Source organism: Lolium rigidum, chromosome 6 (assembly GCF_022539505.1).
Source record: "Lolium rigidum isolate FL_2022 chromosome 6, APGP_CSIRO_Lrig_0.1, whole genome shotgun sequence".
Classification (NCBI taxonomy): domain Eukaryota; kingdom Viridiplantae; phylum Streptophyta; class Magnoliopsida; order Poales; family Poaceae; genus Lolium; species Lolium rigidum.
This window is the reverse complement of record NC_061513.1, coordinates 173,775,661-173,793,782: the sequence shown is the minus strand read 5'-3', so window position 1 is coordinate 173,793,782 and position 18,122 is coordinate 173,775,661.

Here is an 18,122-nt window from a genome sequence, read left to right as displayed (position 1 = left end):
AGATGAAGCTAGCAATACTAATTTATTGTCATAAATATTGCTAATTTTTTTGAAGAAGTTGGTCAAAATTAATATGATTTAACTTAAGACATGTTACACTTATTTAAGGACAGAGGGAGTACTGTTCCTACACAGGTGGGTAGTGGACCCAGCAAATTTTCAACTTAAGTAGGATGAACCCACTAATGAGGATGGTCTTTGAAGTGGATGAAGGCTTCATGTCACTTGCGGACAGCTGAAGAAAAGACTAGCTAGCTAGTTCTGTGTTACGTACGTGGCAGTTCAACCAGCTAAGTGCCTAGTAACATGCTTGGTGGCCTACAAAACAGTAGATTAATAATTGGATTATAGCGACAACACCAACCGGCCGGCGTTGTCGTCGACCAGTTTTGTACTTTATGGTACGTGTAATGCATGATTGATGACACATGATTAAGAAGAAGATTAGAGACGACGGCGAGGCTGTCGATTTGTCAGTATGTCAATTCAGAAGAATGGCTAATTTATGCTCGAACAAGAACACGTGGCAAATGCCGAAATCGGCCGAGCATAGTTTAGCAGGAGACGGAGCGTTCCCGGCACTCGCAGCAGCTGACGCGGATCGCCAGAGTTTCCAGATTACAGCTGACGATCGAGGTAGATTTACACGCGCGATACGACGACAGTGACCGGGAACCGGCAGGCAGCAGCGCTCTATCCTGTCAGAGAGAACAAAGGAGCAAGGCGTTGAGTTTCAGAAAAGGGAAGAAGGGGGAAGGCATCTATCCATCGCACGGGCTGCCGTTGGGCAGGTTCAACCGCACGCACGGGCGAACGGGCCATAGTCGTCGTCAAGCTCTGCTACTAGTATATCTTAGCCTCCACTAGCTCGGCGATTTACACAAAAATAACCCAAAAGTGGAAGAAAAGCACAGACTAACCCTCCGGCGAAACTATTTCACCAATCTAACCCTTTGTGTGGCGCCCCTCCCACGGGCGTCACACATGCCCTTGTGGCTCCCTCCCGCCGGCGCCACCGACCCAGCTCGACGTGGCGCCATCGACGCCGAGCTGGTGCGCCCATCCGACGTGGCAGCATGTGTGGCGCCACTCCCAACGGCGCCACACATGCACTTGTAATCCCCCCCCCCAAAACATACTGTAAGACAAATCCTCTGGGACTTAGCCGTTTTGCGAGGCTCGATGTGTGGCGCCGATGCCACGGGCGCCACACTAGCATGTGTGGCGCCGATGCCACGGGCGCCACACATAGAGGCTCGCGAAAACGGCTAAGGACTTATCGTCCGGAGCCCCTGGATGTTTTCGACCCAATGGTTCATATAAGTTGGCATGTGTGGCGCCGATGCCACGGGCGCCACACAAGCATTTGTGGCGCCAGTGGGAAGGGCGCCACACATTGACTTGTTTTGAAAACATGAAAAATCCTACCAAACTCCAACAGTTACGAGTACAACATTGGATACAACAAGTAGAAATTTCATGACATACACATATAACACTTCATACGTCACATTGTAGCACGTAGATTCAAACAACAAGTAGCATTACAGCACCATGGTTCGAAATGACATAGGGTTCACAAATCGATACTTATGAATATAGAGTTCACAACAACACGTAGCACATCCTAGTAGCGTCCTCGACGTGCCGTCCTCGTGGGCTGCTTCCGGACGGCCATCCTCTTCGTCCGCTCGCCTTGGCTGCTCCCGCTGCTCGCTCCCGCCGCTGCTCCCCGCTGCTCCCGCCGCTGCTCCTGCTCCTCCTCCTCCTCCTCCTCCTCCTCCTCCTCCTCCTCGAAGAGAACGGCTCGTCGTTCCTCATCCTCGACATAGCTCATCTCCGCGGCGGCCCGTCATCCTCCTCAGTGACAACCTTCTTTCCTCGGTTGACATAATCTTCCGGAGTGTACCGGTTTGGAGCCTTGCCCCTTAGCTTCAACTGGTAAGCTGACCGTTGCTTGGAGGTACGCTTCGGAAGTACGGCTTGACTCGGAACTAGGTCGTCCTCGGGAGGAATCTGCACAAACATGAACACATGAGATTACAAAAGTTGAAATTAGTAAGAACATGTTTCACAGACAACAAAATAGTCCATACATGTTCTTCGAAGAGGAGGATGTAGGGATTTCGCCTTCGCGGCAACCTAGCAAGTTCGCTAACCGCCGCATCTTTCGTGCAGTTGTTCTGCGTCATGGAACTCACGGTTACAAAGCCACCGGAACATAATAGTGTACATTCAAAGTTGGTGATCATAGCTTAATGAAATTCCGCAACGGTGAAACGAGCTTTTCATCTCTGTGGCTCGGTCCCACATAGTCTCGCACTCCTCGCCGGTTTTCTCGGATCTCCTCCCGCTGTGACAAACATAGCATACACAATTTAAGCGAGCACATGGCAATCTAGATGATGTACTAGTTAGTGAGAGAATCCATTACCACGAAGTTCAGCTCGGAAGCAATAGAAGTCGATCTCCCTCTCGCGAGCAAAAGTGTCGTGCTGGCTTTGCCCAACCTCATCGAACTGGATGGGGTCGTCCAAGATCTCCTGACGATACGCGCGCTTCACTAACTCGATACGCGTGTTCTGATGGAACCACTCGAGGTAGTTGTTGAAAGCGGTGAAGTCGTGAGGGACAAACTGTCTCATCACTCTTTGCGGCTGGCGGTGTTCAACAAGCCACATGCATATGAGTGGGCAGCGCATACGCCAGAACCGCGCCTCCTCCGTGCACTTGGGGTTTAGGTCAGTCATCGCCGCGCCAATACGGTAGTAGCTACCATATGGCTCCCATTCCACCTGCAGCATACAATTATTTAGTAGATGCCGGTAGAATCAATCAAAACTAGGATTGCAACTCCGCGGTGATCGGTTACCTCGCTCGGCGGTAAGAGTGTCCAACTCCGCAGCAGTACCGCCTCGTACATGATCATTGGATCGCTCGTCATCTCCGAGACATTGTCCCAAAGGTATGCCCAAGTGGGCTCCCGATCGGGAAAGTGAGGGAAATGAGGCCATGGCGTCTCGTTGAGTACCCCGGGACGCCCAACCGATAGGCGGTCCCAGCTCCATACGGAAAGTAGGAGCATGCATCCACCAATACCGCCGCTCCCCGTCTTGCTCCCAGCCCTGCGACAAGCTTCGTCCAACTGCGTACATAAGATATTTGGTTACTACTTTGTGTAGCGCACTACTATAGGAAAATAGTACATAGAACAAATCATCACCTGCCGGTAGAGGTAGGCAAGTGCCGCTGTTCCCCAACTCCACCGGGCGTCCAACACCGTAAGCGCCTTCAGCCAACACCAATGGGCCAGCTTACCCCCACCGTCGGAGAAAGAGAGTCCCGGAAATCATGTACCATAAGTACACGCGGGCGTACGTCCTCCGAGTGTCCTCGTCGGCCTCTATGGGGCATTCTGCAAAGTTAGTTCGATCCAAGTGAAAGACGTGCCGGCGGGAACTCTCTCCTTTGGATTTTCCGGCGGCGGAGGAGCCCCGCCAATAAGCCCCACCATCTCGCCGGCGCCACCCATCGAAGCCGTGTTCATACACGGTGGCTCGCCCCGAATAGGTAGTGCAAGGATCATGGAAACATCCTCGCAGAGTAGGGGCCATCTCGCCGGCCCTCAAGTGGAAGGTGTGAGTCTCCGGCCTCCACCGGTCGACAAGGGCGGTGAGTGCCGAGGGGTTCATGTGTGGCCCCCACGGCTTACAAGGGATATGAACGGCATAAGACCGAGTAGGCCGGATGAACTCCGTGTACCTCTCGTCATAAGGTATATCCGGTGTGCCATGGTAACGAATCTTCAAAGGGTGAAGATCCGTTCCCCTCTCCGTCATATGAACAGCCCGGTGCTCCCTGTCCGTACTCTTCATCCGTAAGCCACACCATCCTACATGTATGAGCAACACATACAATATATTATGAGCCATTCATACCAAATATGAGAAACACATACATGAGAATATATCCAAATAAGCCATCACACATACATTCCTAACAAATATGAGTTATTCCATCAAGAATACATGAGAATATATCTAACTTTCGAATCACATATACATCACACATACATGAGAGTTCATATCCAAATACATCACACATATGAATTTCGTAAGACATACCATTCCTAGGCACATAATAGACATATGTAAGACAATAGAATGCATTTGCTAAGCTCCAATTTTGCCTTTCACCACATACATACATAAGGATTTCAACACATACATGTAAAATTTCATTCAACACATCTAGGGTTCCTACATATCTAGGGTTCCTACATATCTAGGGTTCCTACATATCTAGGGTTCCTACATATCTAGGGTTCCTACACATACACATTCAACACATACATAGCCATTTCAAATCTAGTTTCCATGTCTAGGGTTCATGTGCAAATCTAGCAAGATCTATGAAATTAGTGGATGAATGTGAGGGATTCGAAGGGGATTACCTTGAGGAATGGATGGGAAAGAGATTGGCCGGTCAGATCCGATGAATTTGTGGCCGATTTGTTGGGGGAGAGAGAGAGGAGGAGGAGGAAACCGCCGGCCGCCTTGGGGAGAGAGGGAGGAGGAGAAGAAACGAGAGAAGAAGATGGTCGGGCGGGGGCGGGCGCGGGCGCCACACTTAAGTGGATGTGTGGCGCCCGTGGCATCGGCGCCACACATGCTAGTGTGGCGCCCGTGGCATCGGCGCCACACATCGAGCCTCGCAAAACGGCTAAGTCCCAGAGGATTTGTCTTACAGTATGTTTTGGGGGGGATTACAAGTGCATGTGTGGCGCCGTTGGGAGTGGCGCCACACATGCTGCCACGTCGGATGGGCGCACCAGCTCAGCGTCGATGGCGCCACGTCGACTGGGTCAGTGGCGCCGGCAAGAGGGGAGCCACAAGGGCATGTGTGGCGCCCGTGGGAGGAGCGCCACACAAAAGGGTTAGATTGGTGAAATAGTTTCGCCGGAAGGTCAGTCTGTGCTTTTCTTCCACTTTTGGGTTATTTTTGTGTAAATCGCCCACTAGCTCTGCGCCTCTGACTCTGTCCATGGAATGAAATCGGGTGCCTGCACCTGGACACACTAAACAGGTTCGCCCGCCGCGCGCGGCCGTTTCCTGTCGTGCGATCCGGGTGAAGCCAGTGATGGGCGCCGCAGGGTTCTCATCACGGATTAATTAGTTTACTTGATCCGAGGGCTACTTGATGGGGTAGGTGCTGCTTAAGGCTGGCAATCGGGTCGGGTTTGACCGGGTCGACCTCTCCCATACCCATGCCCATTTAACAAACGGGCGAGATTCATACCCACGACCCTACCCATGGGTCTAAGCGCATACCCATGCCCAGACCCATCGGGTCACCCGACCCAACCGGGCACCCATCGGGTCTGTAGACAACCCACCAAATAGCACCATCTTAGGTTTGCAAAGCCATCAAGTCATTCACAAAACATTTTCCGTTACAATCCATGCGGGTAGGAGACACTCCGTTCAGGCAACCGAAAACAGATCACACTCAAGTCTTGGGTACTTGGTTTTGCGGTTTCTTATATAGGCAACTATCCCTACATTCATTTTTCTCTTGGTGGGGTTGTACTAACTAGAAGACTACCGATCCATGCATCATTTCACGAGCTAGTGAGGCATCGTACCAGTGAAAGGCATGGAAACCATGTCGTATTTTACATGGACCGGTAGGAATTAAGAACTAGCTTTGGCACAAAAAAAACTTAACAGACGTTTAAGTCTAGTGTCTTGCTACCTAGGAACCAAGTGTTTGCTTTTGTGTGTGGTATCAAGTGTAGTTACATCAAATAAAAGACTAATTGTTATGTAGAATATATATTTATTTATTTATCAAAACTAATCGGGCGACCCATCGGGTTACCCACGGGCACAACCTTATGCCCATGCCCTACCCATAACTAATCGGGTTACCCATGGGCATAACCAATGGGCGAAATAGTCGACCCATACCCTACCCATTCGGGTCGGGTGCCCGTGGGCGCCCAGACCCATGGGCAAGATTGCCGGCCTGAGTGCTGCTGCGTCGGTTACGGCGCAATTTTTTTTAATAATACATTTTTTTTCTTTATTTTCAGAAATAATACTAGTTTTCGATTATTTATATAAATAATACACCGTCGGGGAAACGAACCCGATTGGACGAAATCGGGATAGAGCAACCCGATTAATCCCTATCGGGATAGCATAGCCCGATTTCTGTGGGCTATCTGGAGTTTGCTTTTTTGCTTTGTAGTAATCGGGATTGTCTAACCCGAAAGGAACTTATTGGGAACTAGTAACCCGAAGCAAGAAAGGCTATCGTGTTGCAGTGAATCTATCTTAGCCTGAGCTGGGCTAGCTACTTCTCTGTCGCTGTCAAGAGCAGCAACAACTACTCAGGCCTACTCACGCCACCAAAGGCAGCAACTAGTAGTGCATCTTCAACGGGCGACGCATTTTAAACGCCTAAAATTTTCGCGCGTGTTTGTTTGTGTCGGTTTAAATGATCGAAATCGACCGTGCGTTCGTTTGCGTCAGGTAGCTCCAGCGGCACGACGCATTTTTTTGAGTTTACATTTTTTCAACATAAAAACATAATTTACATATTAAAATAAAGGAAAATAAAATATAAAACCTAATAACGCATGCGCCTACTCGCCTGGCTCCGGTACCGGCCACGACCAGTTGGCAAGCCGGCGGTGGTGGAGGTTGAGCGGCCCACGCCGATGGTGGAGGTGGAGGCGGCGGTTGCACCGGTTGCGGGGCTGAGTCCTTGAGCGCCCATCGTAGGGCCTCTTCCTCTGTGAGGCCCGGCAGCATGATACCGGTGGCTTACCTGGGCAGCGGACCGATCGGTCCACCTTCGAGACAGGATGCCGAGCCTCTCGATCTCATCGTCCGTCATCGTCGCCAGGTACTTGAACTCCTGGCCCTCCGCCATGGCCAACTACCATTCCTGGAAAATGCAGGCGACGTAGTCGTCGCTGTCTTCCTTGGCCTCCTCGTTATGGTAGGTCAGCTCGTCGTTGTACTCGTTGTCGTCGTCCTGTGGAGGCGCCGGTGGCTGCCGTGTTCGATGACGAGGCGGCGGTGGATGGTCGAAGGGAAGCCTCGTCGCCGTGTAAGCCTGCCTGCCTCCTCGGATCCTTCTCGGTCTTGCGCCGGGCGCGCGCGTGTGTTGGATTCGATGGTACCGCCGCCGCCGCCGGATCTCGGCGCTCCCTATCCGGCTCCCGTGGAGGCACGGGCGGGACCGAGCACCGAGAGGTGGCTGAGCCGCCAGCCGCCGCCAGGCAGGTGCACGTCCCGCTAGTGGGCGCACGACGTCTAGTTCCTGTGCATGAGTCGCGCCTCGTCGAAGGAGTCGACTAACACTCTCTGCTATGCCGCCTTCTCCTCTGGGGTAGGCGCATCAGGGTCATCAGAAGACCATGAGATGTCGGAGTCATCGTCCTCTGCGGCTGCGGCGGCCGCCACCCTGCGGCGTTCCATCTCGACGTCGAACGCCGCGTGACCGCCCGCTCCTCCTCTGCTTCCTTCTCCGCGCCAGCCAGGAACTTGGCGTCCCTGACCGGGTCGAGGAGGTCGTCGGTGTTATCTTCGTCGTCGAAATCCTTGTTGGAGCTCGAGGCCGGGGAAGGTGGAGTCGGCGCTCGAGGCCGGGGGAGATGAGATGTGCGCGCGCCTGTTTATATAGGCCGGTGGGAGGCGACAGCCGCGGCACGCGTGGCATCGCCATTACTTCGTACGCAGAGGTAGCTGACGGCCGCGCGCCACACGAGGCATCGCCATTACGCGGCCACAGACTCCGGCTGTGCATAACCAACCGAAACCAAAAACGGAACCGATAAAACCTAATCGTAACCAAAATATAGTTTTTTTCAGCTATAGGTTAGGTTACGGTTAGCAAAATAGCTAACCATTTGTGGAACGGTTAATACGGTTTTAAAACAGAAATAATTCGGTTAAACCAGATGCGCGCGCGGACCGCCGAAGCGACGCCTCGGCGCCAGTACTGGCGCGGCTGAGAAGACGCATCGAGTCTGGGTCAATGCCAGACAGGCCCGACCGCCAGACAAGAGCGGACACTTTGCGCGTCCGCGTAGCGTCGCAGAGACGCATCTGAGACGCATATTTGAGCCAGATTTGCGTCGCTGCGGACGACCCGATCACTATACGTCGTCCCACTAGAGACCTGGAGGCAGCGGAGGCGGAGGTCGCGGAGGCGGCGAGCGCGCGCGGGCGCCTCGCGGCGACCAGGGCGGAGATCGCCAACGCCATGGTCGAGCTCGCCAACGCCAGGGCTGAGCTCGCGGAGGCGCGGGCGGCCATCGCGGCCCCTCCGGCCGACGCCGTCATCCACGACATCGCGGACGACGACCCCCCGTGCTCAGGCGCTTCGACTGCACCGGCAACCAGCGGGTTCTGCTCGCGTCCTTCGAGTCCCTGGCTGGGGACGCCTAACGCCGCCAGGATTGGGTGGCGGAGGAGGAAGCCCACAAATATGCGATGGCCATGGCTTGGGGGTTAATGTGCTCCGACCTAGACTCGCTCCAGCGTAGGGGCCTTCTCCCGCGCGGGTCGAGCAGGAGAACCGCGAGCTGGAGGCCGCCATCGCCGCCAGAGACGAAGCGGTGGCGGCGGCTAGGGACAGGGCACGCTTCATCGCCGACATGGCGGCGATCTAGGTGGCCGCCCAGGCGAACGAGGACGCGGCGGCGATCCAGGCGGCGGCCCAGGCGAACGAGGCGCGGCGGCGGAGGAGGAGGAGGCCCAGGCGGCGGCTGCCAAGGTGGCGGCGGCCCAGACAGCGGCCCTGTGGGACAGCTCCCTGGCCAAGGCCCTCGAACACCGCAGGCGGCAGGACGAGATTTCCGTTCGCCGGCGTGCGCGGCGCGCGGAGTGCAAGAAGCGTTCCCGCTTCAACGATGGCGCCGGCCCTTCCGGCGACCAGTATTAGGGCGCGCGACTGCGAGTAACCGAGGCCGGTGTAGGCCGCGTGACGGCGAGTAGGTACGACCGTTGTAGTTTTAGGTTAACTCGACTAACCATCTCTGTAAAGATGGTCCTTTTGGCCAATCAATAGTAATGAAAAAATCTTTTGCTTACCTACTCACTGCCGACCGGGCCCGGATGCATCCAAGGCGGATAGATTCAGCGACCACCGAGCGTCCGCGGAGACGCAAACCTGGCGCATATTTGGGCTAGGTTTGCGTCTCCGCGGACGGCCCGATCATTTTGCGTCACCCCGCTGGAGCAGGCGTCAGATGCATTTCCGGTCACGGCGAACGAAAACGGTCGCTCAGGATCCGTTTGGGTCGCACCGCTGGAGATCCCCTCATGTGCCGAGCTGTGCAGTAAACACCAAGAGCTGGTTAGTGAGCTTTATTGCACGACCTCCTGTTCGGCTTACTAGTTCCCGATAAAAGAATTTCGGGTTAGGGAACCCCGATCAGTGTACAGGAAAAAGGCCAGCTCCATATGATTCACAGGAATTGGTAGAAATCGGACTATACTACCCCGATATGGACTAATCGGATTGCTCTACCCCGATTCCTATCAATCGGGTTCTTTTGCCCCGACGGTGTATTATTTCTGCAAATTAGCGAAAATGAGTATTATTTCTAGAAATAAAGAAAAAAAAGGTATTATTAAAAAAAAAATCGCTCGGTTACGCAGATTGCAATATTGGACTGGAGATGCTGCAACTTGTAGCATTTGATTCGTAGGAAAATCAAAGAAATTGTAACATAAGGTCTGAGTAGACGTAAGTTTTCCTCCACAACATAGAGCAATGCAATCCTATAGAAGAAAAAAAATCATTTGTATTTCTAAGAATTTCAATACTCCGAATCAAAAAAATTCCTACGAATGATAATCCTACATAACTCCTATGAGATTTCTTTCAATCAAATAAGCCCAAAATTTTCCCACGGATGGTCAGACGAATGAATAGTACAAAGAAATGATCGCAATGAAGACGCCATGGGAGAGCAGCGCTTGGGATTCTAGATTCACCGCCATTTGAATTTTTTTTGACTCTCAACAACACGAGTTATGCTTAATTTCATAAAAGTAGGGAAACGGAAAACACCGTAGATTATACAAGGAAAAAAAAGGTTGTAACATGCACACTGAGCACCCGCTCAAGCAACGAGGGCTTCAACACAAGAACACCACTGATCCATTGCACCCCATACACCGCAACGATCTGCACAACTCTTTTTTGCCGAGGACGCCGCTATCTTTGTGACCCCCAACAAGGATGCATCAACTTCTTAGCCACAACCTTGGAAAATTTTGGCAATGCCACCAGGCTTGTTACCAATTGTGCAAAAAAAGCAAAGTAGCTCCAATTAGTTGTGAAGATATTCATCTTGACGATTCTAGAAGCCTTCCCGAGTACTCACGCCAAGTTGCCTATGAGATACCTTGGGCTAACCTTGTTGGTGACCCGTTTGAAAAGAACCATTTTCAACTCTTGGAGGACAAGGTGGCCGCCGAGCTCATTCCTTCGCTAGGGAAGCATGTCACTATGGTCGGTTGTACAACCTTGTCAAGGCGGTACTCACAAGTGTGGTTATCTACTTCATCACAATGCTTGAGGTTCCAATTGAAGTATTCACAAAAACTGATAGCATAAGAAGAGCCTCACTCTGAGCGGCTTGCGACAAAGTCACCGGAGGCAAGTGTTGGGGTAATTGCAGTGGCGGAGCGTGATGACAAATCCAGAAACCTAACGGTGGTTCATGGGACCTAAGGATAACCACCCTACGCGACTATTAGTACTTTCCTAAATGTCACTGTGATCGATTAAGTTTCTGGTTCCGCCAAGGCCTGCCTACTGCCTGTCAGCCTGTCCGCCTTGTGACTATAAGCAATTTTCAATAATCCATTATTATGGATATCCGACACAGATAACCAAAGCACACATCCCTCCAGGCGATGAAATGATAAATTTCCATCCATCTAAAAGTATGCTAAATCTTCAAACCTCTGTTATAAAGGAAACCATCTTGATAAATTTGACTGATTTGATAAACACAAAGCTTAAACTCTTCTTGGTAATTAACTAATAAATATGAAACATCAGCCTATCAATCCCTCATCCAGCAATTAAAACACGCAGAAAGAAAGCACTTAAAACACAAATAACACTTTATGCTTTTCTAAAATTCCTCCTTCCCGCATCCAAAGATAAATTTACACAGTTCAACAAGGCCTATCTCTATTTTACACGTTCAGTGTTATGCAACAGTGCTAACAAAATAGTATGAGAATACAGACCTACAACTAGGTTTAAGAGCCTTTACAGGAGAGTTTCCATTAGTAGCAGCTAAAAGTCGTACTTCCTTTATTTTCTCATTTTTCTTCAGAGTTAAGGCTCAAACCACAACGTGGCTCAAAATAGCATAATCTCATCAATGAAACAAATTCCAGTACTAACCGGGATTTCTGGTTCCGAGCAATAATGGTTTGTTACCGTTGTGACTTGGAAATCCAAACCCTGCCCATAATGCATAATTTGCAGAATACAGGCATCCTACGGAAAAGATGAAAGATATCACAAATACATGCTGGCCCCACAATTAGAATAACAAATCAATCCAGAAACATACTACAGTTTAGACAATTGCAGGAGTAAGTATGTGAAAATATAATTAGCCTACTATGGCATGGTGGACATGCTTTCAGGGACAATCTGATGTAGGAAATCTGAAGTGATATACTCAAGAAGAAAATATTAAAGAGCAAACTATCACAAGCCCATATGTACATGTGAAATGGCAGTGCCAAAAAGATCAGAGAAAATGCCAAACCGAATTACCGATTCAATTGCTTTGGTTAGTCGATGGCACATCCCTTGGCGCTGATACATGCCACTTGTAACTATTAATGGAAACGCCGCTAAATCAGCTCCACGAATCCTGATTCACGCAGAGAAACAAATTGAGCATTTTAGAGCTGACATAACATTGATTGATGCAGAACGGCATGGTGTGCGCCGTACATGTTTCATCATGGATTAATCTGCATACAATCAGGTCAGCATGTAAACATTCCAACACCTTAGATATTTCAAGTGGCACATTCCCAGCATACAGATTTAGCCTAAATTAAAGTGGCCTTCCTTTAGTTGCCACTAAAAGAAGAAAAACACAAAGGTATTATGAGCAGCTAAGAAATGACAACACGTGAATGCAAGTAGTTGAAGTATTCTTTACTTATGTATACTACGATAGAATATGTACACAAGCTTTGACTTGGCCTGTTTATCACAGCATTAGACGCCAAATTCAGCAACAGAAAATTGTGCAAGCTAAGAATTAATGAATTATATAGTCATTCTTCGACGGAATTCTAAAATTGGTTTCGTTTTGACAGGCCTCAACCCAGAACCTGTAGCACAGCTTTATTGATTTCTTTAATGAAAAATATAGTACGGCTGGATGCCTTGCTCCCTTTCACTATACAAAAACTGTAAGCCACTGAATATTGTGATACCTAATTCAATGTGTAAACTATACATAGCATAAGCAGGCAAGGAGGTGTTGCTATATATGGCAGAATGGAAGAGGAACAACCAAGTGACCAATTCACAAACACTTGAAGAATGAATCACTTAGATCCCATCATGCAGGGTTTGTACCTCGGTCATGGAAATGCCCGAATAATACCATTTGAGCCTAGCTGTGAAAAGAGTCAAGTCCTAACAGTCTCATCATTCAAATTCCATACATGTGTAAATTATATACCAATTCAAAGTAGTCAAGCTATATAATGCCTTGCTTAACCAATTACAATACTCCATTAGTTAGCAGGTCAGAGCTCAGCACCACTTGGACGCCTCCTTTAGCAATTTCGTTTGCACCCAAGCTTGATGAAACTGGCCTTCACCATTCTGATCCTCCTAAAGATACCTAGCACAGAGACCTGCCCAATATTTTCGAAAAATACAGAAATAATGCATGACACCATGGATGGTGTTCTTTTCTTGTTATCAAAAACAATGGCATGACTATTTATCTTCCCAGGTTGCTCTCCGCGACATTAAGCTCTTGGGGATCATTCATCCATGTCAGTCGGACGAAGAAAGTAGCAGCACCTGCTAGCTAGATATAGTGAGCTTGAAGAACTCAACAATTGTTGCCACCTTGATCTACAGTCTACAGAAGAACTGAAACCTGCTGTCTCTACGAAGGAACATAATCTTGTGTCAATTAAAAATCAAAAAAGCTGGCGAGAGGGGTCGAAGTGTGCGCGCGAACCCAAGGCACACCCCTGCTAAGGGGAGGCACAGCACGAGCAGCGCTAACTTCAGGGGCTAGGCCGTGGCCATTTTGTATGCCCATCCACGGCGGAGCCTACAGGCTGGCTCAAACACCGGATAGCGTCTACCGTGCTTTTACAGGTGCCTGGCCATGGTGGCTCAAGCGCACAACACAGCGACCCGAGCTCGGCCGTCGAACCCGCCGTTGCCGGCAAGCTCGCCCACGCACAGCCTTGCCCGGTTAACCCCCTCGCCAACTCCGCCCTCCGAAACTGGAGTTACAGGTCTGTGCTACCAGACTCGGCGAGAGAACCCGCGAATGGGCCGCTTTTATAGCGCGCGGATTCCGTCCGGAATGGCGAGGTGGGACTAATCACACTCGCTAATTACACTCGCTGATGCGTACTAAGACGAGAGGTTACCCGCCTGCCGGAGCCGCGCGCCTGCGGGAAGGGAACGGCATGACCGCTGCCGCGCGGCCGCGCGCAGGAGCTTCCCAGAAAATTGCCACGCGGCCGAGCCTCCCTCGCCTCGTGGGTCACGCCGGCGGCGGCGGATCCACCGGTCGGGGCCGCGGCGGTTCGAATTGGAGGCGACGATTTTATGCGGAGCTCTGTTTGTGCAGGTGGAGATTTTCTTTTCAGGCTCTGCGCGGGGCTTTGCTGGGGGATGAAAACGACGAGTATATATGGAAGGATGGATTTCTTCGATTACGTTTCAACAAGGGCGAGGCGTATTCGAGCATAACGTTCGTTTTGGCTACTTTACGCCTTCACTAGTAGTTTCAACAACAGCAAAAGCCGCTATTTCGGAAGAGCAGGCCATCGATTATTCTTTTCTTCAGGAGGCAAGATATGCTTCAAGAATTTAGGGCGTGTTTTCTTCTTCCAGAATGATATGCGCAAATTTGAGAAGCTCGACGTTTTACTGCATAAGCGGTTCCACACCACATGATTAATCATGCATATTGCAAGTTTGCAACTGCGTCGCTGCTGAGAACCAACATGCTGGCTGATTGCCAGGAGCAAGAGTGACACTTCCAGTCTCACCGGAGCTCAAATCCCGCATTTGACACTTTGGTGTCTCATAAAAAGGCGGAATATTCTTCACTGGGAGGCGACGCTCAGGCCGACAGACTGAGTGCGCCTGTGGTGACTTCGTCAATCTCAAGACCTGCCGGATCAGTTCTTCAACGCAGTCTCTTAGAGGTGCTCATAGGGGTAGGATGTGCGTGTGTTCGTTCATAGGGGTGAGTGTGTGCGCGTATGTATGAGTGTCTTTAATTGTACTGTGTTTCGCAAAAAAAAAACTGCGTCGCTGCTACGATTGTTGCTCACCATTATGTCGTGTTGATGTATTGATGCACCTTGACCTCGACAGCCATTATAGGGTTTCGTGTTGTATGCTATGCTAGTCCTTTTTTTTGTCGAGTATCATTATTTTGACTTGTGGAACGTTGTTTCTTTACAATAAAAGTGCCCTATCTGATGTGTAAAAATACTATACCCCCTCCGATCTATAATTAGTGTCGAAATTTTATCTTAAATTTAGACTGAATTAAACTGAATCCCGGTCGCTTATTTTGGATTGGAGGGAGTATTAGACTTTCATAATTGAATTTACGTTCTTCCGAGAAAAAGAACACGGGTTTGCACACGGGTATTTGTAGATTTGAACAATATATTTTTAATTTTAGAGCTAGCACACTTTAGGAAATTGTTCGAACAAACATACTATAACCTGGGGTACATATGGTTCGGATGATGTAATATCCTTGTGGCAACAAGATTGTTCTCCTGAAGCTTGAGTAATATAAACCCCATTCGCATTAATTATTATTTTTAGGGTATCCTTATTTTGAGGGCCCCATAGTCTTTCACAAAACCCTTTTAATTTTGCATAATATAAATATTGGTCCTTGGTATCTACATAGGTTGGCCCTATAGGTTTTTCCCGCTCGCTTCTCCACTTATTCGTGCCCTAGTAGTTGTTCGGGTTTGTTGTCGTCGTGACGCTTTACGTCAAATGAATGTGTGTTGCAATTTATCAGAAAAATAGCAACACACATTCATTTGACGTAAAGCACCACTACTTTGTCTTGCCCATGCTCGAAGAAGTTTTTGGGTGTTGATCTCATGGCAGCTGCCATCGGTTGAACAAAAATTGGACCGTGAGTTTATTTCTAAGAAACGGGAGGGCTAAATTGCAAAACGCATGATGTATAGAGGAAACAATCCTCCATTTATTATCAAGTATAGATTAAAACAAACAAAGCATTTATCCCAATTTAGAAAAACCAAACACTGCCAACTCATAGATAGGGAGCCGTGAGAAGCTTCTCCTATGCCGGAAAATAGGAGCCACTACCATGTATGTTCTCTAAGAAGGTTTTGGGTGTTTATCTCATGTCATGTTGATAGCAAGGTTGCCATCGAAGTGGGTGTCATCATCTCTTGCAGTGGACGGACCCGACCAGTTTCGTCGGAACGATGCCACACTGCATCGGTTGGACAAAAAATTGGACCGCAGTTGATTTGTAAGAAATAGGAGGGCTAAACTACAAAAACTTCTGATGTACAGAGAAAACAATCCCCCTCTTTATTATTAAGTCATTCACTTTGTGTAAATAGTTCACTTAAAAATACGCAAAAAAAGAAGTTGACAAGAGAGGCTAGAGCATGAGCCCAAGGACCCCAGAGCCGTGAGAGGCTTCACCTATGCCGAAGCAGCTAGGAACCGGGCGTCAACGACCCCAGAGCCTTGAGGCTTCTCCTGTGCCGGAACATAGGAGCTGGCCGGTGCCCCTCACAATACGCCCCAGGCCAGAGGGTACAGTCCAGATACACACGGCTGGGCCAGAGCCGTATATACAAGGACGCACCTTCAGTACCATGGACTCAAATGCCAACCTGAGCTCGCCCCGACCGTACATGATACGGTGCCGCGGTGGGCCTCACCCTTTCGCTTGCCAACTTACCCTCCGGAGCAGGAGTGATAGACCTACGCTACTAGGCCCGGTGATGCAAAACGGGAACGATGCGTCGTATAAACCGCGCGGGATCTCTACGCCTAGGCGATGTGGGACAAAATATCCGCCGCCTTGATCTTGCTCGCCTGGGCGTAGAAAGAAGGTCATAAGGCCCAATGGCTTATCACAAACAAATCGCGTCCGTTTGATCTTTTCAGCCCAAATTTGGATTGGGTTTGCGGTTGTCGCACATAACGCACGCGTTTGTGTGTGTCCTCCAAAGGTTTTCTTGGATCCGCGCGTTAGTATGCCTAAGAGCATCCCCACTCGTTGGCGCTTCCCACGCTCAAATCCGGCGAAATTTTCGTCCGGATTGGAGGAAGATTTGGCGTGGGGAGCGCTGAAGTTCCATCCGTCCCCCCGGCAGGAAACCCCCAACCTCGACCATTTGACATATTTCAAACAAATTTAACATAAAATTTAACAAGTTCGGCGACCAAGAGTACGAAAATTGCTGAAACAAATTCGGCGATAATCAGTACAATGTTTAACAAGTGCTGAAACAAATGAAGCGCACAATTTCACAATTTTTCAAACAAATTAAGACAGACTAGTTGGCGTCGGCGTTGGAGTTGCCTCGGAGCCTCCATATGTGCTCCACCAGATCATCTTGCAACAGCTGATGCATTGTAGAGTCTCGAATCTCCTGGCGCATAGCAAAGAAGGCGGCCCATGATGGAGGCACCTGGTGATTAGGTCGTGCAAGAGGACCCTCTCTCTCATATGGTGCTTCTTGCTCAGCCGGAGGAACCGGATGCTTTCGCTCATTTTCAATAATCATATTGTGTAGGCACACACAGCGAGTTTATCACCTCCCACATCCGATCTTTGGACCAAGTCATAGCGGGGAACCGGACGACAACGAAATCTCTCGCTGGAGAACACCAAATGCACGCTCGACGTCTTTTCGGCAAGCTTCTTGTTTCTTGACAAACTCGCAAAGTTTGGGGGTGCTAGGGTTGGAGATAGTCTTCACAAATGTTGCCCACTTTGGATAGATACGATCGCAAGGTAGTATCCTTTGTTGTAGTGCCGACCATTGATCACATAGTCCACCGGGGAGCATGACCCTCAACAAGCTTGGAAAAGACCGTGGGAGCAGTTTAGGACGTTGATGTCATTGTTGGATCCAGGCATACCAAAGAAAGAGTGCCAAATCCGAGAGATCATGGGTAGCCACACGCTTCAAGTATCACGAGTGCAGCCTTTTTGTGACCCTTGTACATTCCCTGCCACGCAAACGGACAGTTCTTCCATTGCCAATGCATGCAGTCAATGCTTCCAAGCATCCCTGGAAAACCTCTAGCTTCATTTGTTGCAAGGATCCTCTGAGTGTCTTCGACAGTGGGTGATCTCAAGTAATAGTCCCCGAACACTGCTATTGAAGGAGATATGCCCTAGAGGCAATAATAAAGTGGTTATTATTTATATCTTTATGTTTATGATAAATGTTTATATATCGTGCTATAATTGTATTAACCGAAACATTAGTACATGTGTAATATGTAGACAACAAGAAGTCCCTAGTATGCCTCTTAAACTAGCTTGTTGATTAATGGATGATTAGTTTCATAATCATGAACATTGGATGTTATTAATAACAAGGTTATATCATGATGTAATGGACACACCCAATTAAGCGTAGCATAAAATCTCGTCATTAAGTTATTTGCTATAAGCTTTCGATACATAGTTACCTAGTCCTTATGACCATGAGATCATGTAAATCACTTATACCGGAAAGGTACTTTGATTACATCAAATGCCACTCGCGTAAATGGGTGGTTATAAAGGTGGGATTAAGTATCCGGAAAGTATGAGTTGA